The sequence below is a fragment of the Camelus dromedarius genome, chromosome Y (assembly GCF_036321535.1).
Source record: "Camelus dromedarius isolate mCamDro1 chromosome Y, mCamDro1.pat, whole genome shotgun sequence".
Lineage (NCBI taxonomy): Eukaryota > Metazoa > Chordata > Mammalia > Artiodactyla > Camelidae > Camelus > Camelus dromedarius.
In genome coordinates, this window is record NC_087473.1 from 4,792,517 (window position 1) to 4,815,904 (window position 23,388).

General features: G+C 34.5%; 1 pseudogene; it reads right to left on the minus strand.

Annotated features, from left to right (window-relative positions):
• LOC135320326 (heat shock transcription factor, Y-linked-like) overlaps positions 1 to 22,790 on the minus strand; it is a 32,746-nt pseudogene extending 9,956 nt beyond the window's left edge.
• Positions 22,791 to 23,388: the final 598 nt, after the last annotated feature.

The following is a 23,388-nucleotide window of genomic DNA, read 5'->3' on the forward strand; positions in this document are numbered from 1 at the left end:
TTTCTGTTTTGTATTTGTGCTTGTATTGTTTCATTTCATTTTGTTTTTAGGTTTCAAATATGAGCGATCTCATAAGGTATTTTTCTTTCTCTTTCTGGCTTACTTCACTTAGAATGACATTCTCCAGGAGCATCCGTGTCACTGAAAATGGCATTATGTGGTCAGTTTATATGGCTTAGTAGTATTCCATTGTAAAAGTATACTGCCTCTTTTTTATCCAGTAATTTTCTGATGGACATTTAAGCTGTTTCCATGTCTTGGCAATTGTAAATAGTGCTGGCTATGAACATTAGGGTGCAGGTGTCATCCTGAAGTTGGGTTCCTTCTGGATTTATGCCAAGGAGTGGGATTCGTGGGTCACATGATAAGTCTATTCCTAGAGTTTTGAGGAATCTGCATCCTGTTTTCCAGAGTGGCTCTACCAAACTGCATTCCCACCAGAAGTGTAGGAGGGTTCCCTATTTTCCACAGCCTCTCCAGAATTTGCCATTTGTAGATTTTTGAATGATGGCCATTCTGACTGGTGTGAGGTGTTACCTCATTGTAATTTTGATTTGCACTTCTCTGATAATCAGTGATATTGAGCATTATTTGATGTGCCTTTTGATCATCTGTATGTCTTCCTTGGGGAATGGTTTGTTTAGGTCTTCTGCCCATTTTTGGATTGGGTTGTTTGTATTTTCTTATTCAGCTAGATGAGTACTTGTATATTCTGGAGATCAAGCCTTGTCAGTTTAATTTGAAATTTTTTTTTTCCCATTCCATTGGTTGTCTTTTAGTTTTACTTCTGGTTTGCTAACTGTGTAGAGGCCTGCAAGTTTCATTAGGTCTCATTTGGTTCTTCTTGCTTTTATTTATTCTACGAGAAAATTTATGAGATATATGTCAGATAATATTTTGCCTACATTTTCCTTTAAGAGGTTTATTGTATCTTGTCTTATGTTTAAGTCTTTGATCTATTCTGAGTTTATTTTCGTGTCCGGTGTTAGGGAGTGTTCTAGGTTCATTCATTTACATGCTGCTGTCCGGCTTTCACAACACCATTTGCTGAAGAGACTGTCTCTATTCCATTGTATATTCTTGCCTCCTTTGTTGAAGATTAGCTGACCAAAAGTTTGTGGGTTCATTTCTGGGCTCTTTATTCTGTTCCATTGGCCTATATGTCTGTTTTTGTATCAATACAGTGCTGTCATGTTGACTGTAGCTCTATAGTATTATCTGAATTGGTAGTGTAAAGAAATGCCACTGATTTTTGAACCTGAATCTTGTAACCTGCTACCATGCTGAATTCTTTGATCAGCTGTAGTAATTTTCGTGTAAATCTTGTAGTGTTTTCTATATATAGTAACTTATCATCTGCGTATAGTGAGAATTTTACCTCTTCCTTTACAATTTGGATCCCTTTTACTTCTCTCTCTCCTTTGATTGCTGTGGCTAGGACTTCCAAGGCTATGTTGAGTAGGAGTGGTGATAGTGTGCAACATTGTCTTGTCCCAGATTTTAGTGGGAAGAATTTGACTTTCTCACCATTGAGTGCTATGCTGGCTGTAGGTTTGTTATATATAGCTTTTATGATGTTGAGATATGTTCCCTCTATGCCCTCTTTGGTGAGCATTTTTATCATACATAGGTGCTGAATTTTGTCAAATGTTTTTCCTGCATCTATTGAGATGATCATGTGGTTTTGGCCCTTTCTCTTGTTGATGTGATGTATTACATTGATTGATTTGCATATGTTGAACCACCCCTGTGTCCCTGGGATGAACCCCATTTGGTTATGATGTATAATCTTTTATATGTGTTGTTGGATTCTATTTGCTAGTATTTTGGTGAGGATTTTGGCATCAAGCTCATCAGTGTTATTGGCCTATAATTCTCTTTTCTGGTAGTGTCTTTGCCTGTTTGTGGTATCAGGTTGGATGTGGCTTCATAGAGTGACTTTGGGAGTATTCTCTCTTTTTCAATCTTCTGGAAGCATTTGAAAAAGACTGGTATGAGTTCTTCTTTGTATGTTTGGTAGAATTCTGCAGTGAAGCCGTCTGGTCCTGGACTGTTATTTGTAGGGAGGTTTTATATTGCTATATTGATTTCATTTCTAGTGATCTTTTTGTTGAAGGGGTCAGTTTCTTCTTGATTCAGTCTTGGTGGATTGTATTGTTTCCAGAAACTTGTCCATTTTCTCTAGGTTATCCAGTTTGTTTCCATGGAGTTTTTCATAATAATCTCATATGATATTCTGTATTTCTATTATATTTGTTGTAACTTCTTCATTCTCCTTTCTTATTTTGCTTCTTTGTGCTCTCTCTTATCTTCTTTTTGAGTTTGGCCGGAAGTTTGTCTATTTTTCTTACTTTTTTAAAAGACCAGCTTTCTGATTGGTTGATTTTATTCCTATGTTCTTTGTAAACTCCATTTTAATTATGTCCTCCACAATATTTATAATTTCCTTCCTGCTGCTGCCTTTTGGGCTTTTTTGTTCTTCCTTTTCAAGTTCATTGAACTGGTGGGTTAAATTGGTTATTTGTGATTGTTCTTTTTTGAGGAAGGCCTGTATCGCTATAAACTCCCCTCTTAGCACTGCTTTTGCTGTGTCCCGTAAATTTTGTGTGGTTTTGCTTTCATTTTCTTTTATCTCAAGATATTTTTTTTATTTCAGCTTTAATTTCTTCATTGACCCATTGGTTTTTAATAACATATTGTTTAATCTCCATGTTTTCCTTCTGTTCTCCTTTGTTTCACTTTTGTTGAGTTCTAGCTTCATGCCATTGTGGTCAGTAAAGCTGCTCGAGGTAATTTCTATCTTCTTAAAATTGCTGTGGTTTCTCTTGTGTCCAAGTATATAATCAGACTTGGAACTTGCTCCATGTGCACTTGAAAAGACTGTATATCCTATTTGGGGGGGCAATGCTCTGAAAGTATCCACGAAGTCTAATAATTCTATTTTATTATTTAATTTCTCTGCTGCCTTATTTATTTTCTCTCTTAATGATCTGTCCAGTGATGTTAATGCAGTGTTGAAATCTCCAACTATGTTTATATTCCCATCACTATCTCCCTTTATCTCTGTTAGTAATTGTTTCATGTACTTAGTTGCTCCTGTATTTGGTGCATATGTAATAATGAGTGCACTATCCACTTCTTCTATCACTCCTTTAATCATTATAAAATGTCCTTCTATATCTTTCTTTATGAGCTTTGTTTTAAAGTCTATTTTGTCTGAGATCAGTACAGCAACACCTGCTTTTCTGGCTTTTCCATTTGTACGGAGTACCCTTTTCCATCCTTTCACTCTCAATCTGTATGTATCCTTCTCCCTGAACTGGATATATTGTATGCAGCATATTTAAGTTTCTTGCTTTATTATCCAGCCTACCACTCTATGTCTTTCGACTGGAGAATTTAGTCCATTCACATTTACAGTAATTCATGATAGGTTTGTGTTTATTGCCATTTGACCTTAAGTTTGCAGTTGATTTGGTATTTCCTCTTTGTTCCTTTCATCTTCCTTTTATGGTTTGGTAATTTTCCTTTGTATTATCATGAATTTTATTTGGTTTTAGTGACTCCCAGATAAGTTTTTGTCTTGTTGTTACACTTTTTTTTAAGTCTATTAGCCCATTACTGTAACTGCTTTTATTAAACTGACAGTAACATGATCTCAAACCCATTCTACCAAGAACAAAAAATTAAAAAAAAAAACAAAATAACAATTCTGTAATATCCTGCCTCCTTCTCCCACTCTCAATAATTTTTATGTCTTGTTTTATAATTTCGTTTATTTTATTTGTAATTCATGAATTATCACTTTTCCAGCTGTGACTTTCTCATTTCTGTATCATCCTGCTGCTTTTATATTTAGAGTAGACCTTTCAATATTTCTTTAAGCAAGGGTTTAGTGTTGCTAAACTGTTGTAGATTTTTCTTGTCTGTGAAATTCTTTATGTCTCCTTCTATCTTAAAGGATAGCCTTGATGGATAAAGTATCCTAAAGTATATCTTTTTTTTTCATTCAGGACTTTGAATATATGTTGCCACTCCCTTCTTGCCTGTAGTGTTTGTGTAGAGAAATAAGCTGAGATCCTTATGGGGGTTCCCTTGTAACACATTCTTTGCTTTTCTCTTGCTGCCTTTAGGATCACTTCTTTATCCTTGACTCTGGCCATCTTAATTATATGTCTTAGTGTGGGTGTATTTTGGTCTTCCTGTTTGGGACACTCTGAGCTTCCTGTAATTGGATATCTGATTCCTCCTTTAAGTTTGTGAAGTTCTCAGTCATGACTTCTTCAAACACCTTTGCAATCCCCTTTGATCTTTCTTCCCCTTCTGGGACCTCTATCATGCTAAGATTGGCATGCTTTATATTATCCCATAGTTCCCTTATGCTTTTTTCATTTGTTTCTTGTTTTTTATCTTGCAGCTCTTCTGATTGGGTGCTTTCTATTGTCCTGTCTCCTAAGTCACTAATTCGTTCCTCTAAGTTATCTAGTCAGCATTGCACCACCTTTCAATCATTCCTCATCTCAGTCAATGAGTTTAGCTATACTACTTAGATCTTCTTTATAGCTGCCATTCCATTTTTGACATATTTTATATCTCTAAACACTATTCATTTTATTTACTTCTGTATTTTGATCAGTCCTTTTTTGAAATCTCGATGTACTAAGCTATCTATGTCTATTTCACTGATCATTCTATCAGGGGATTTCTCTTGTTCTTTTAATTAGGAATGCTTTCTCTGCTTCTTCCACTTGTTCCTACCTCTCTGTCACTGTGTTTTATGGATTGTTAGTTATCTACTGTCATACTAAAGCAGTTTATCTATCTAATGCCTATGTAGTAATACATCTTGGGAAATAGAAAAAAGAGACAGAGAGATAAAGAATGTTAAAGAAGGGAGAAATAAAGTTTTGAAAAGATTGTTTAATGAATAATAGAAAAGCAAGTGGAATCAGAATTTTGAGAAATAATAATAAGAAAAATATTTTTATAAAATTTCAAAGGGATGAATATGGGGGTGTACATAATTGTCTAAGGAGTAAAAATTAAGAGGGTGATAGACAATGGAACAGGGGAAAACAGATTAAAAAAGGGTGGGTTCTCAGTGTCATCCTGGAGACTGTGTGCTTTTAATGTGAAGTTCTTCTGCCTTCATCCTGTTTTGGAAGCTCAGCTTGCTGTTTCCAGAGGCCCTCCATTGGAGCCCTCAACTGTGCTGCTCCCAGTGCCTGTCAGCAAGCAGGTTGCCCCTACTCTCAACACTAGATCAGGTGCAGCTCTTGTTTACTGTGTGCTGGAATGTCACTGCCCTGCCTGATGCTGCAGTCAGATATTGCAGACTGACCAGGCAGGAGTGGGCACCACACCCTCTCCCAGCACCATTTTCAGGGGCTGCATTCCTGCCCAAAAGGTGGGGGGCCACACAAACCCTCACGGTGCCAGTCACTCTAATTCTCTGTGCCACTATGCATTCCACCTCGGGTTTGCACCCAGGAGGTGGGCTCAGAGAAGACTGAGGAACAGCCCTGTGGCTGGTCTGGGACAAAACACAGCTCCTTCTTTGTCTTGGTGGAGCAAGTTCTCTGAGGAACCAGGACAGAAAGATCCTATCTTCCTAGGGCTGTATACAAGTACCAGTGGCCATTTGGGCTGCTAAGTCTTGAGGTGTGGATGCAGGTTTAGCCCCCACAGCCACCTGGATACAAAGTGCCAGAGGGTATGGTGGCTGTGCATGAGCCCCACCACTTTTCAACAAGAAATTTTGTGGATTTTCTGAGATGGGATATACACCCTTCCCCCCCAGGGCACATCTGTTTTATGAAGGGCTCAGTTTGTCCTGTCCTGTGTACACACAGAAAATAGCACACAGCCCCCTGTGTTCCACTTGGCTGCCTCCGTGCAGCCATTCCCATCTTCCACCCAGTTATGGCAGCATGGCCCTGCCCCCAGATGCTGTGCTGCATCTTGGGATGGGTGTCACAGGGAGCCTCTGTGCCTGTTTAAATTAGTTCTGTCAGTCAACTATACTGTGTACAGACCCAAGCCTTGGAGGCTCCCCCTCCATCCTACTGGCCTCTCAGCTGGAGAGGTGAGAATCAGTGAATGAGTGCCCTTCCTTCTGTGCTGCTCCCTCTCCGTGGGGCCTGTCCAAATCTGTCTTGCATTTTCTTCCTTCTTTATTCCTTTACTCCTACCAGATTTTTGGCATCTATATCTTTTGAAGAGGACAATGTTCTTGCAGAGTTCTGCAGGGTCGCTGGTTAGCTGAGTGGGTCTGTGGGTGTGAATCTTGTTGCATTTGTGGAAAAGGGTGAGCTATGAGTATCCTTCTACTCCACCATGTTGGCCTTCCCCCAAAAAAGATGCACTTTATGCAGGAAGATATACACAGCCTGGAAATAGATGGAGAAGATATTTCATGGAAATGACAGGAAAGTGCAGATTGCAATGCTCAAATCATACAAAATATGTTTCAAAACAAGGGCCACAATGAAAGTTTAAAATGAGATGATATAAAGAAAAGGAGATCAATATAAATATAGGGTATTACACTAATTAACTTATATATGGACCCAACACCATAGATCCTAAATATAAAAAGAAATATTAGTAGAATTGAGGAAATTAACTCGTTATAAGACAATAATAGTAGACGAGTTTAACACCTCACTATTCTGATGGACAGATCATCCAGAAAGAATATCTGTAAGGGATCAGAGGTCTTAATAGCATATAAGATCACTTCATCCTAACTGAGCTATTGGACACTGCATCAGAAAATCAGAACGCATAAACATTTCAAGTGTGCACAGGATGTTATCTAAGGTATTAACCACATATTATGTCATGAAAAGAGCCTCAGAAACTTTAAGCAAATATAGATTTCAGCAAGCATTTTACCATCCACAAAAGTATGAAACTATGCAGCAACACTAGAAAGAAGTACAGCAAAATCACAAACATGAGATTAAACAACATCCTTTAAAAGAATAAGAAATGTTCAATGATGAAATCAAAGAGGTAATAAAATCATACCTGGGGACAAACTACAATGAAAACACACCTTCATAATGTATGGGATGAAGCAAAGAGAAATCTAAGAGTGAAGTTTAGAACAATTTGGGACTTCAACAGAAAACAAGAAATACCTCACACAAAGGATGAAGCTTACCTCCCTTAATAACTAGAAATAAGAAAAAACAAATCCCAAAGGCAGTAGAAGGAGAAATCTTTAATGATCAATTAAAAAAATTAAAAAATAAATAAAAATCATAAAAACAAGAGCTTATTTTTCTTAAGAATTTTAAGCAATTGATAATCATTTAGCCAGGCTTATCAAGAAATTCAGAGAGTGGACGCAAACAAAATAAGAAATGAAACAGTAGAAATAACATCTAATATTACAAAATACAAAAACAGATTATGAATGCAATATGAGCAGTTACATGAGAAAAAACTGGATGACCTAAAAGTAATGGACAGATTTCTAGAAATATACAGCCTGCCAAACCTGAATAAAGAGAAAACTGAAAACTTGAAAACAGCAATCAGTATAAGTTACATAAAATCTATTATTTTAAAAACACCCCTTCAACAAAATACATGGATGACTTCACTAATACCTCTTTCCCCCCAACTATTTCAAAAAATGAAGGAGGAAGGAAAATTCCCAAAGTTATTCAATGAGGCCACCATTATCCTGATAACAAATCCAGTCAAAGACACTACAAAAAAAAAAGAAAGAAAGAAAATGTAAAGCCAATATCCTTGATGAATATACATTCAAAAATCCTCAATTAAACATCAAATTAATCCAGCAATACATAGAAAGGATTATACATGATGATCAATTGGATTCCTTCCAGAGTCACAAGGATGGTTCAACATACACAAGTCATTCAGCAGGATACATATCTAATAAAGGAAGGACAAAATTCACAGAACCATGTCAATACACACAGAGAAAGCATTTGACAAAATTCAACATACATTCATGATCAGAACTCTCATGAAAGTGAGTACAATGGGAACATCTCTCAACATACTAAAGGCCATTTATAACAACGTATAATACTCAGTGGGAAAAGCTGAAAGCCTTCTGGGTAAATTCAGGAACAAGACAAGCATTCCTACTCTCACCACTTCTGTTTAATAGTAATAGAAGAAAGGAAAAGAAAAAGAAGACAAAGAAATGAAAAATGGAAAGAAAGAGAAAAAATTGTCACCAATACTGATGACATAACAATCTGCATATAGAGTCCTAAGGGTTCCACACAGATTATTATGAACAATAAATAATTTCAGCAAGGGAGCAGGGTACAAGATAAATGTAAAGAAGTCTCTTGCATTTCTACACATTAATCATGAGATACCATAAATTGCATGTTGAAAGCAATACTATTTAAAATCCGATCCCCACAAATATCTTGGAATAAATGTAACCAAATTTGTGAAAGGTCTACACACTGCAAATTAAAAAACACTGGAAAAGAATTTACAAATGATTCACAGAAATGGAAAGATTTCTTGTGCTCTCGGATTGAAAGAGTTATTATTGTTAACATGGCCGTACTACACAAAGAAACCTACAGATTTAGTGCAATTCCTGTTACAAAGCTGTAGTATTTTCCACACAACTAGAAAAAAATAATTCTAACTTTTGCATGGAACCATACAAAATTGCCAAAATGATCTTGAGACAAAACAAACAATTTGGAGGTATAACCCTCCCAGATACCTTACTATACTACAATCCTACAGTAATAAAAACAGCATGGCATTCACACACAGGTATCATCAATACAAACAGATAGAGAGCCTAGAAATAATTCCACAAACAAATGATCTATGAATCTATGATAAAAGAGGCAAGAGTACACAGTGGAGAAAAGACAGTCTCTTCAATGGATAGTGTTGGGAAAGCTGGACATGTACATGTGAAACGTGAAATTAGAGCATTCCCTGACATCGTATACAAAAATAAACTGCAAGTGTATTAAGGACATAAATGTAAGACCTGATCCTATAAAACTGCTAGAAGGGAATATAGGTGATACAGTATTGGGTATACACCATAGGAATATTTTCTTATATCAGTCCCCTAATGCAAAAGAAATAAAAGCAAAAATAAACAAGTGGGACCTAAACAAACTTGAAAACTCCTGAACATCTAAGGACACTATCAATGAAATGAAAACATTTCCTGTGTAATTGGAGAACATATTTGCAAACAATGCAAGTGTCCAGGGGTTAATAGATTTAACATGGATTTAGGTTACACAACTCAATGTGAAAAACAAAAACCCAATCAAAAAAGAGCAGAGTAACAGAATTAATATTTTTCCAAAGAAAACATACAGATGAGTAACAGACAAGTGATAAAAATGCTCAAGATTACTACTTATTAGGTAATTGCCAATCAAAACCACAATGAGGTATCACTTCACACTGGTCAAATGGTCATTATCAAAAAGTATACAAATAGTAAGTGTTGGAGAGGATGTGGAGGAAACAAAGCTCTTGTATACTCCTGGTAGGAATGTAAATTGGTAAAACTTCTATGGAGAATAGTATTCAGATTTTTTAAAAACTAAAAACGGAACTACCATATGACCAAGTAATATCTCTTCTAGGAAAAATCTGGGGAAAATCACTAAATTGAAAAGAACCAATGTTCACAAAAGCACGGTTTATAACATGCAACAGAGGGAAGCAATCCAAGATTCCACAATAGACAATGGACTTAATAAGATATGATGTTTCTATAAATATGCAATGTAATATTACTCAGACATGCAAAAGTATAAAACATTGCTATTTCAGCATCATGAAAGGGCCTAGTAAATATTATGCTTAGTGAAGTAACTTAGACAAAGACAAAGAATATAATATAATTTATTTGTAGAATCTAAAGAATAAAAAATATCTGTGTACATCTATCAATAGCTATCTATTGAAAGATGAGAGATAAATAGACAGAAAGATAGATGATACATAGATAGATAGATAGATAGATAGATAGATAGATAGATAGATAGATAGATGATAGATAGATAGAAAGAAAGATACATACATACATACATACATACATACATACATACATACATACATACATAGAGAAATAGAGAGATAGAAAGATAGAGAGATTGAAAGATTGAGAGATTAGAGAGACAAGACTGAATCAGACTCAAAGATACGGGAAAAAATTTATGTTTACCAACGGGGAAGGGAAATACATTTTAGTGGTAGGACAGTGACAGATACAAACTAGTACACATAAAGGAGATAACCAACAAGGACAATCTGTAGAGATCAGGGAATTATACACAATAACTTATAATAATGGTATGTTACAATTATTTTAATGACTTGTAATAATTTATAATGCAATGTAATCAACAAAGCGGTTGGAATCAACATGCTGTACATCTGAAACTACACAATATAGTACATTTACTTTACTTCATTTAAAATAAAACATCTCATGGATAATTTAGTCCTTTTTCCTCTGATACCATCTTCCTTTAATGTTGTTTTATTTTTACTCTTTACCTTTTCTGATTACTGTCTCAATTTACTTCTATTACTGTTGTGAGGATGTTACCAGATTGATATATCTATATTTATTGCCCCTGAATCCCTACTTTTCCCTCTTTAATCCATATAGTATAGTAGCTTTATAAAACATACCCAAATAAACAGTTGCAGCTTTCTCGTGGTCTCTACTTAGCATTTTGGTCAATCTTTTGCATATTTTTGCCATTTTATTTTTCTTACAAGAGCACTTTTCTACATCTCTTGTAAGGTATCTCGGTTTTGTTTTTCATCTCATTCAGGTTTTGTTTGTCTGGTAAAGTCTTTATTTTCACTTTGTATCTAAGTGATAACTGTGCAGGGTAGAGTATTCTTGGGTGAGAGATTTCATATGTCAGTAGTTTGAAAATGTAATTTTATATACCCTTCGCCTATGTTTTCTTCTGAGAAATCTGCAGATTGCCTAATGTGGGTTCCTTTGTAGATTATCATACCTTTTTTTGGCTGCCTTTAAAATTTTACTCTGTCATTGACTTGCAAATTTGCATATGACGTATCTTGAAGGAGGTCTCTTTGTCTTAAAGTTACTGGTGTTTTGTTGGCTCACGGACTTGTGTATCAGTTCCTTACCCAGGTTAGGGAAGTTATCGACTATTACTTCTTTAAATAAACCATCAGCTGCCTTCTACCTTTCCTCTCCCTCCAGGATTTCTCTCTAATGTGCACTTCCTGAAGCAGTCTGATGGCTATTGTAGACTTTCCTCACTTTTTAATATCTTGTATCTCTGTCCTCTCCTATCATTTCTAGTTTTATATTGGTGAGTTTGCTAAACTCTCTTCCACAAAGACATTCTACTTCCAATGCTTTCTATTGCATTCTTCATCTCATTTATTAAGTTCTACTGGTCCTCCAATAATGTTTGGTTATTTTATAGTTTCAGTCTCTTTGATAATATATTCCTCATCACCATTTAATTTATTCCTGAGTTCACTAAACTGCTTTCTGAGTTTTGTTTTATGTATTGAGTTTCGTTTTATGTATTGAGTTTCTGTATGACACCTATTTTGAATTCTCTATTAGTCATACAGCAATATTCCATGACTTTATGTTTGCTTCATGGTTGACATTGTGTGTGTGTGTGTATGTGTGTGTGTGTGTGTGTGTGTTTGTCTGTCTGTCTGTCTGTGTGTCTCTGTATCTATGTGTGCATACCCTATAATGTTACTGTGATTGGTCATGATATTTTAAATTATTGCTCTGATGACACTAAATAACACATTGGGTGTTGGAGTCCTTGCTTTTGTTTTCTGGTAGTTTGCAATATTGCACAATTTTTGGTTTTACTTACTGGAGATACATCTGATAATATTTCTAAATGGCACTTTCCAGTCGCTACTGTCTGGATAAAAGATGTGCTTTCATTGACACTTCTTAGACTTCTCTGGTAGTTAATGCCACTGTTGTCACTGGGATGGGGAACCCTTCCTTTTATATGATATCCCCTGAGACTCAGTGTACACATTGAGGAAAGGTGTAAACACATGTGGGTAGTTGGAATCAGGCAAGTGCCTTTGCCTTGTCAAGTGTTGCAAGGTAGCTTTTCTCCATCACTGTGAATGGGGAGTAGGGACAGTGTCATGAATGTCTGAGTGTCTGAAGGATGGAATTTCTGTCTCCATTGTGGCTCCCTCCTAGTTACCTGTGACCATGAGTACTGGTGCAGTTGGAGGCCGAAGCTGTGTGAACCACTGAGACCCTTTTTCTTCTGGGTTCTCTGAACCTGTGGGCTCAGAAACCCTTGTCAGTCGGACTTGGTCGCAGGCACCAACTCTGCTTTTCCCTCAATTAAGCCTCCTTTATGTGTTTTAGTCCACCACACTTCAGCTGTACACATGTGTTCTGGAGTATTGTTTTGTGTTGTAGTTATTTTTGTTGAGATGTGAATGTTTTACAGACTGTAGATTTAAGGGGAGAGACAAAAATAGTTTAAACTTATGTCACTTTTTTAAAAGTATATACTTTTTCATTTAAAAGCTTAAATTCTACTAAGGACATTATAGGAATGGTAAAGAAAGTGAACAAATCACCTCTCTTAATATCATAGTACTACAAAATATTTTCAGTTTTTCCTGGGTTATTTTCTTCAATGTTTTTCCCACATACATGCACATTTTCCTATAATATATGCCTATAATCTCTTTAAAATGATTTAAATTATTAAAATAATTCTCTGTTCTGTAAATGTAGCCCTGTTGCTTCTCTAATTTATAACTAGTAGCTTGCATATTTCTGTCTTCTCCATCCTTCTTCCCTGTCTACCCAGGAAACCACTACTTGATGCACTACACATACATACATGACTGTTTCTGTTTTTTTTTCTGATTATTTCTCTTATATCTTTAGTTTCCTCATGTAAGTTATAATGTAGAGTGTTTATCTGTGTATGTCTTATTTTCCTATGTGCAACATCCTCTGCTTCCAATCACATTGTCCCAAATGGCAGAACGTTATTTTTTGTTATAACTAAATATTTATTATATTATATATATATCTCGCATCTTCTTCAGCCAATCATCTGTTGATAGGCAGTTGAGTTGCACTTCTATCCTTGGCTATTATAAATGATGATGTTAAGAACATTGTGGGTAATATATCCTTTACATTTATTGTTTTCATTTTTTTCAATTTACAACAAAAACTGGAATTGATGCAACATATAATGCTTCTATTTCTAGTTTTCTGAGCACTGTCCACACTTTTATAATAGTGGTTGCATCAATTTTTATTTCCACCAACAGTGTACCTGGGTTCCCTTTTGTCAACATTCTTATTAATGTTTGTCATTTGTAGACTTTTTGTTAATTGCCATTATGGTTGCTGTGAGAATATATTTCATTCTGGTTTTGATTTATGATTTCCTAATGAATAGTAACGTTATATATATTTTTATGTGCATGAAAATCAACAACATGTCTGTTTTTGAAATGTTTCCATAAAAGATCCTTCAACTATTTTTACCTTGGGTTCTTTGTTTTTTAAATATTGAAGTTAATATGCTATATATATATTATGGATATTAACACTTTGTTGGTCTCATTGTCTGAAATTTTTCCTTCTGTTGTGTGTGTTGTCATATGTCTTGTTGAAGGTTTCATTTTCTCTGCAAAAGGTTTTGCACTTCACATTTATACATGAAGTAGAATCCCTGTTATCAAATACTACATCTATTTTTTCCTCACTAAACTATAAACTGTTACTCTTAGTTTATTATTTTTTTTAATTAGGAAACACATCAAAAATAAATATTGCTATTATTTACATCAAAGTCAGTTCTGCTCATGTTCTTCATCAGAAATTCTGTAGTTTCAGGTTTTACATTTAAGAAATTAATCCATTTGTATCTTAGTTTGTATACTATGGAAGGAAGTGCTCTTACATCTTCCTTTTACATGTACTGTCCAGTTTCCCCATAACTACATGTTGAAGAGACTGCCATTTTTCCATTGTATACTCTTGCCTACTTCATTGTAGACTAATTGACCATATGTGTGTGGGTTTATTTTAGGACTCTCTATTTTGTTCCATTGATCTATGTGTCTCTTTTAGTGCCATATTTTGATGTTTTGATTACTGTAGCTTTGTAGTATGTTCTAAAGTCAGGGAGGATAATGCCCACAACTTTGTTCATTTTCCAAAGATTATTTCAGAAAATTTGGGTCTTACATGTTTTTCTATAAATTTTATTATTTGTCTCCTTCTTTTGTGAAGAAACTTATGGATTCTGTGAGACTAAAAATTTACTAAAAAGAAAAAAACAGAAAAACATTAAAATGTGGACGATAAATCATACAATATTAAACAACCAATGGATTGCTGTATAAATTAAAGAAAAAATATATAAAGAAAAATGACAACAAAAACAAAGTTCATGGGGAATACAAAAGCAGTATTAATAGTAATGTTTATAGCAAAATAATCCCACTTGTACAAATAAGAAACATCTCTCTCACAATATAATCTTACAACAAAAAGATGTAACAAATTAATAAAAAAAATACTAGTTAGTAGAAGAAAAGACACCTGAAAGTTCAGAACATAAATAAATAAAGATTAAAAATATAAACATTTAGTCAATCTAATTAATGGTTTTTGAAAGATAAATAAAATTCATAAACTGTAAACAGACTCATGAACAAAAAATAGAATACAGATTAATAAGCTCAGAAATAAATGAGAAGTTACAGCTTATATCACAGAAATACAAAGAATCATAAGAAGATACAACAAATTATATGCCAATGAAATGGAAACCCTAAAAGAAATGGACAAATTCTTAGAAAGATGTAATCTTCAAGATGGAATGAGAAATAGAAAATATGAACCGATTATTACTAATGAAATTGAATAAGTAATTAAACAAAATCTCCAAGAAACAAAATTCCAGGCCTAGACAGCTTCACAGGTGACTTCTGCCAAACATTTAGACGAGAGCTATCACCTATACTTCTCAGAGTATTCCAAATTTTTGCAGACAAAAGAAGGCTTCCTACCCCAACTTTCTATACCACACTACTACTAAAACTGGAACAAATACCTCAAAAAATTACAGGTTAAATATTACTGATAAGCATAGATGCAAAAATTATCACTTAAATGTTAGCAAGCCAAACAATACATTAAAAGGATTATACAATATGATTAAGTCCATTTTATTCCAGGGATGCCAAACTGATTCAATACCTACAAATTAATCAATATGATACACCACACTAACAAACTGAAGAATAACAATTATATGGTCACCTCAGTAGAGTCATAAAATGTTTTGACAAAATCAGTATCTATTTATGATTATATTTCTCCTCAAATTGGGCTAGAGGAAACATACCTCAACACAGTTAAGGTCATATGTGAAAAGAACTCAGCTAACATGACACTCACTGATTGAAAGCTGAAAGCATCTCCTTTAAGAGCAGCAAGAAGACAAGAATGCTCACTCTTACCAGTTATATTCAATATAATATTGGAAATTCCAGCTATAGCTCTGCAAAATAAAAATAAATAAAAGATAGCTAATTAAGAAAATGAGTAAAAGTATCTTTTTGCAGAGGACATACTTTAAACAGAAATCCTAAAGATGGCACCAGAAAACTACTAGGGCATATCAATGCATTTGGTAAAATTTCAGAATGGAAAATTAATATACAGAGATCTTGCATTTCTACACACTAACAAGCTAGCAGATAAAGAAAGTGATGGAACTATATCATTTACTGTTGCATTACAAAAAAATAAAATATCTAGAAATGTATCCAACCAAGGAGGTAAAAGACCTGTACTCAGAAAACTATAAAATATTTATAAAAGAAATTGAAGATGATGCAAATAAATGAAAGGATATACTGTGTTCATAGATTAGGAAAACATTATTGTTTAAATGACACTACAAACCAAGAAAATACACAAATTAAAATCATTGCCTATCAAAATACCAGGGGTATTTTCAGAAACTTACAATAAATAATTCTAAAATTTACATGTAATCACAAAAGTGTTGAAATAACTAAAATAGAAAAAAAGAAAAAAATGAAAACAAACAAAAAACACAAACTACTTTGAGAAAGCACAAAGAGGATGTATCACAGTCCCTGATTTTAAACTATAACACAAAGCTTTGGTAATAAAAAAGAATATGGTACTGGCACAGAACAAACAGATAATGGAACACAACAGAGTGCCTAAAACTGAAATCAGACAATATGGTTATGTAGCCCATTACAAAAAATGAATATACAATGGGGGAAAGATAACCAACAGGCACATGAAAACGTGCAACATCACTAACCATCAGAAAATTGCAAGTCCAAATCATAATGAAATTTTATGTCAGTGCTGTCAAAATGAGTATTATCAAAAAGATAACAAATATAAGTGTTGGTGAGGATGTAAGAAATAGAACCCTTATGCACTGCTGGAGTGAATGTAAATTTGTGCTACCACTGTGGAAAACAGTATGGAGTTTTACCTAAAAATTAAACATAAAATATGATCCAACTATTCCATATATGGATACTTATTCCAAGAGATAAAAACACTAATCAGAAAAGATAAATTCTAACCAATGTTTACTGTAGCATTATTTACAATAGCAAGGAAATAGAAGCAAATTAATTGCTCATCAATAGATGATGGATAAAGAAGATGTGCATTAATAGTATATATATCTAAATATCTATTAACTACAGTTTTATCTATATTTATAGATAGATAGATAGATGATAGATTGATAGATAGATAGAAAGATAGATAGATAGATAGATAGATAGATAGATAGATTGATTGATAGATACATAGATAAATATAAGTACACACACACATAAAAATACAATGGGTTATTACTCAGCTATACAAAGAATAAGTTTTTGTCTTTTGCAACAAATGGGTAGACCAAGAGGGTAATATGCTAAGTGAAATAAGTCAGAAAGAGAAAGACAATTGTTAATGAATTTACTCATAGTTGGAATTTAAAACAAACAAACTAAAAAAACAGAAAAGTAGTTATAGATATAGAAAGGAACAGTTTGTTCAAAAGAAGGAGGGAAATGTGGTGAGAAAAAAGAAATAGTTGAGGAAACTTAAGAGAGAAAATTTTCCAGTTGCATATTAAATGAGTAAGGGACAAGAAATCTACTCTATGGGGAATAGTAAATAACTATGAAATATTTTTAAATAGCAACATATCATAACTACATTTATTCTGCTGATCAGTTTGAAATGTATTAAAGATAGCAAAGAGTATGTTGTGTAAGAGAAACTAACACAGTGTTACAGATTAAAGTACACTTCAAAAACAAACAAGCATAATTATAGAAAAAAAATCAGATTTGTTGTTAACGGAGGCAGGGTTTGGGAAAGGAGAATTAGATTAATGCACTCAAAAGATACAAGCCTCCAGCCATAAAATAAACATGTTCTAGGGAGGCCACATAGTAAAATGATAAATACAATTAGTACTGCTTTATGTTATATATGAATGTTGTTAATGGAGTAGACCATAAGATTTCTCATCACAACCAAAAACCAAATTGTATATCTTTAATATTGTATCTAAATGAGATAATGAATTCTCCCTAAAGTTGCTATGATATTTATTTCATGACACATGTAAATCAAATCACTTTCCTGTGCACCTAAACTTACACAATGTTTTATGCCAAATATATCTCAATAAAAGTGGAAGGAAAAATGGAAAGGCAATGATCACTTTTTCCATGTCATTTCTCATGATTGTTTTTGCAGCAAGTAACCTTGAGTCATGATGTATTTATCCTAGGTAAAGATACTAATAAATAAGTGATTCTAATAAATAATACATAAAGATACTAATAAAGTTAGTGTTTTCCCATGCCTTAAACTTTCTTCATGATAACAGCCCACTGCTTCTGTAGGCATCAAAATTTCACTCTGTGTATTCATCTGAGATTAGGGAATGGATACAAAAGTTAACCCTGGCTGCTTTTGCTGTGAGTGATAAAGTTCACAGTCTCTGACCAAGGGTCTCAACTCCCCAACAGCATCTACAAGAAAGGAACGTGCTCGGTTGCTAAAAATCTCAGCATGGTAAAATCTCAGAACTCCTACACTTCTTAACTGTTTGGCAATGGGAATGCAGTAGTGACAAAGACTTGATTTTGGATAACAATGTGGTGTTTTCTCATGGTTGCATTAGGGGATGTGAGGATAATCCCTGAGATCCACAACAAACATTCTTGCTCAAGTGCTGGGCAAAGAAGTGTAAAGGTTCTGCATTATTAGGACTGAGGACTGCTTTCAAAATGATGACTATGCTCACTCTACTCCAGGTAGTCCAAGGAAAGAAAGGTTATTGCTATTTCAAGGTGAATGGGAATAAGTCAGTGGTGCAGTCCCTATAAATTAGTCAAGGGGTGTTCAAAGCCAAAATAAGTTGTGTCAACAATGAGAATTAAAAGAGAAAATAATCTTAGACATAAACAAGTTAAAAATGAGACACAGTCCTGTGCTGGGCTCTGGGGACTGGAGAATGTATATGCATCAGTCCAATTCAAGGAGTCAGTGGCTTGGCCCCAGCATCAAATCTGGATTCAGTGAACCGGCAACACTTAGTATACTGGGAGAAATATAATCTACCTCTCCCTGATCTGAAGAAAATCTGCTGGCTCAATGAAACTCTTAATTCACAGAGATCCTGACAGATTCAGGAAATTAATTCACTGATGTCTCAACTAAGACAATCTTAGTTGCTGCTTAACAATCCATCCTCACACATGCACACTGTGGTATACAGATTTGTAGTATTTAGTGGGAAGAATTCAGTGGGCAGTGCTCAGAGAATAGACTTTAAATCACCAGCCAACTTTTGTACTTTTGCCAAAAGTCTAGCTTTTCCCATGTAGAAAACTACAGATGGACAAACAAACAATATTCTTCTTTAGGATTTCTAATTTTGAAATTAAACTGTAGCTTTTGACTTATCAGTATAGAACTTTGTTAAGATGATCACAGTAAGACACACTGTCTGATAAGAGAGCTGGAAACTAGCTGCTGAACCAGCCCATCTGAACCCCAGACTACTAATGTAAACAACAACATAGCCACCATCAGACTTGAGCTGGCAAACTTTAAAGCTTCATGTTTGTGTTGTAGGAACAACCACTGCTGTCCAGACACATTTCTCCTGCTGCAAGTGGTCTCTTTTCTTTTCTTTGTAAAGTTCATATTGGTGGGATGTGGCTAGAGATTACCTTGGTCCATTTGCCCTTTCTCCAGAAAATCAAAGGCTTTCTTCACAACTGGTGACACATTTTCAGGACTCAATTTTGTCATTCCAGTCTTATTAGCTGACACTGGCTGCATGATTGTGAGCAGAAGACTTAGGCTCCCTGACCTTGCCTACAATTTTTCCAGCATTTCAGGACATTTCACATTCTGAAAACGCTTCACCTTTTATTTTAAATTAATGGGAGATAGCCAAACTCTTCCATGAATATTTTATATTTCTTAATATCTGCAGAAATTTGGTATTCTTGCATTTGGACAAATTTTTAATTCTACTACCCTCAACTCCTTCTAGTCCACACAATTTTGATTGCAATTTGGTTACTGAATATGACCACCCAAAGTAAGGGATTGTAACTCTTAGATACATCCTGTGTGAAGGTTAGAAGGGGCACAAGTTATGAGGGGTGTATAAACCTACATTAAATCTTTGTAATGGCACTGTCCCTTCTGGACAAAGCTGTGATTCTAACAAGTAAATCAATTAGAAGTCAATATAGTTATTGGTATGGGGTTGAGAATCAGTTATTTTTGGGTGGGTGTGTGAGGAAGAGACAGGAATTATCCAGCAAATGAGAATGGAATGCTTAGGCCTCTGGAGGCATGAATTAAGAAAATAATACTTTGTCTCCTGTAACTACCACCAATTACTGTCTTGAGTGACTAGTCCTCGGTCTATGAAAAGAGCTAGTTTGTGGTGAAGAGTAAAGACCATAATGAAATAGTTTGAAAACCATGAGAGTTTTCTTGTTTCAGAAAGTAGATTTTGTTTAAAGTCAACATGTATTTTTCATTCACTAAGTACTAAAATGCATCCAGTGGCATGTATTGTGATTACTGTGCTGGTACCCAAGTTAGTCAAAGAAAGGGGGATATACAGAAAATATCTGGAGGAGGTGGTTTCTGTTCTGAGACTGGGAAAGTCTAAGTAGGTAAAAGAAGGACATCCTAAGTCCAAGGATAAGCTGGACAAAAGTTGTGAGTTTGGAGTTAACAGGGTTGACAAACATTGGCTGGATATATCTCCAGATACATTGAAACATAATGATATGCCAAGGTAGTCAGATGCCATATCTATAAAGAAATGAACAAACAGTTGAGTTTGTGGGTTTAGAGTTGGAAAGGCATTAAGTGCCACCCTGAGGACGTAAGCTTGTCTTTGGCTGCAACATAAAAGCAACATAAAGTATTCACCAGAAAATATAGTGTTGACTCTTGAGGGGAGGAAATGAAAGCACCAATTGGAATGCTTTGAGAACAGCACAAAGAAGACCATAGATAAAATTACTTCTTAAATTCTACCACATGCTGTATGTGCCATCTGAGACTACATCATGTGACATTTATGATTCCAGGGATGACATAATAGAGACCATGTTCCCAGGACCGGTTCCTGCATTAATCTCCTGTTCCACCATATCCTAAATTAACAATTTTAATACTTTCCAGGATGAACCAGAAGCAACATAGTATATTTCCCTCTCTACATGTTTTATTCTTTTCCCAAATTCTTCCATTTTCTCTTCTTCCTCAGAAGAAATTATACAAATTTACTCCCATATTGTTCCATCAAATGATCTTATCAATCAAATATCTCTTTTTTTTAATGGTAACTTAGTCTCCCATTTTACTGTTAATTGTATTTTTAAATATATAAGGAAAATACAGGTACACATGTATGTTTATTGTTCAAATAAAAAAATGCAGATATTTGTCGACATTTGCCAACATCAATTTTATTCTTTGTTATCCTGCATAATCTGGTAGTCCTCTGGCAGATCTGTTTTAATTAGGATCAAGTTCATAAACTGCAGTTGGCTGATGAGTTGGCCGTGAAAGTGAGGTAGCTGATATATCAGCTATCACTGGCACTGGAAACCGTTGGTTGCACTCTGGTTGAAGTTTAGAAAAAGGACCTTAATGGGCCAATATGTTGTGATATCTATTTGGAAAAGTAGAAGGCTTCACCATCAGTCCAATATAATTGCTCTGTATGGGAGATAAGGTGCTGTACTGAGAAGTAGAAGCTGTAGTTGTAATGAAATTCACAACATGGTCATTTGCTTCAGTGTAGCTGCTTTGTGAGTGCACGTGGAAATTGGTCAACTTATTTAAAATAGAACGTTGATCCATGGCAATTTGTTCTGGTGGTCTAACTGACATTGATGATGCAAGAGAAAAATCTCCTCTCATCGGGTTACTTGCATCACCAATTATGTGGCTAGTAGAGGGCTTTCTTTTTAGAGGCATGTTTAAATTTGCAGAAGGTAAAAATGCACTTTCTCCTCTAGTGTCAGACACAAAACCAGAATTATCATTATCCACTTTACCCGCTTCTTTAAAGAGCTACTTGTTGAAATTTGAGCCAATGAAGATACCAGAGAAGCATTTTTAATTCCAACTCTTCATTTTATTCTCACTTAAAGCTGGGGGCAGCCTTATTTAAAATTTGGATAATGATAGAACTGCAGCTACAAACAAAGGAGAAATATTTTAGTATTAATTTAAGCCAAAATACAAGAATAGAATAACCCTAATCTATAAAACCTCAGATTTCACACTCACTATACAAAGAAAATATCAAAATATGAACATTGCTGAGTATTTTTTGACATTCCTTATTTGGAAAATACACATTTAAATAATATAGTCATCAAATTTAAAACGTTAGCATTTGCATTAAGGGTGAATGCCCCTTTTTAAAAGCAGCTTTAATACCTTTATTTAGATTTCTGATAAGATTCATAGTTGCTAGCAAAGTTTCTCATAATCCTGAATACTTAACACACTGTCCTCATTTTTTAGAATAAATAAAGAATTTGAGCCTTAGTAGTTTTATACAATTTTCAAAATCTAACTTTACATTTATTGATGTACAAAATAAAATTTTATATATAATTTATGAAGTGGTGATTAAAATTCCTGAATACCTTGCTTAAAACAGAGACTTCTTTTTCTTCTGCCAGAAAGTCAGGTAGACAAGCAGATCTTGGAAAATTCTGCTGCACTTTACTAAACCCATAAAGGTTAAGCTGTCTAACTAAACTTTTCATACTTCCAGTTTCAAATATTCTGAAAGGGGCCTTTCTTTCCAAAACTTCCTTCTTAAAGATATCTTCATCGATACTATGGTAGTTCCATTATCATCTCATCAGATGGATCGAAGTTGTTCACTCCCAACCATTTTCCAGAGGTTCCTTGGAAATGTCAGAGAATGAAAATCATTATCTTCATCTGGTTCAGAGACACAATGTGTGTAACATGGTCTTTTTATCAAGGATTCTTCACACAAATTCTGAAAAGCATTTTCTTCAATCATAGACCTCAAGTACAGGTCCCCAGATAATGTTTGATCACACATTAGAGATCTACTGGACTTTCCTGAACAAGTTGGTCCATCTTTAGGAGATACATCTTGAATTTCTGAAGAAACTTGTGCCATCCCAAATAACTTTTTCTACAGCTCCTTTTCTAATCTGCATGATTTTGAGCACTGCAGCTTCAAATGCTGCTTTCTCAGGCCTGTACACATAAACTGCTAGGCCATCACAGTATTTCTCAACCTGAGTAGCTGTGACATCACAAAATGACTGGTCTCCTAGCAACCGAAGTGTAACATTCAGCCAGTGTTTACTTTTCATTCATCCAGTTAAAATGAGACTTATATGATGTTTATTTTTATAGTGTGATCTCCAAATATCTTTCCCACAAAATCTTTTTAAATAAATTAAATTTGGGGTCTAAGAAATAAAATCAATCTCCTCCCTTTTGTGCACAAATTTATATCACATTGGTGAACAGAGTATAAATAATGCACTAAATAGATACACTAATTTTAAAGTTTTGGAATTTAAATTGAAATTTGTGTAAAACCTGTACAAAAAATATATAACTATTTCATTATCATTTGTAATTAAAATGAAACCTAATTTGATTTGGTTATGGAAGTAGTTATTTATCTGTGTGCTTTACATTGAGTAGCTCTATATTCAAAAAATGAGCAGAATAAATATCAGTTTATTTGGTATGTTTATAAATAA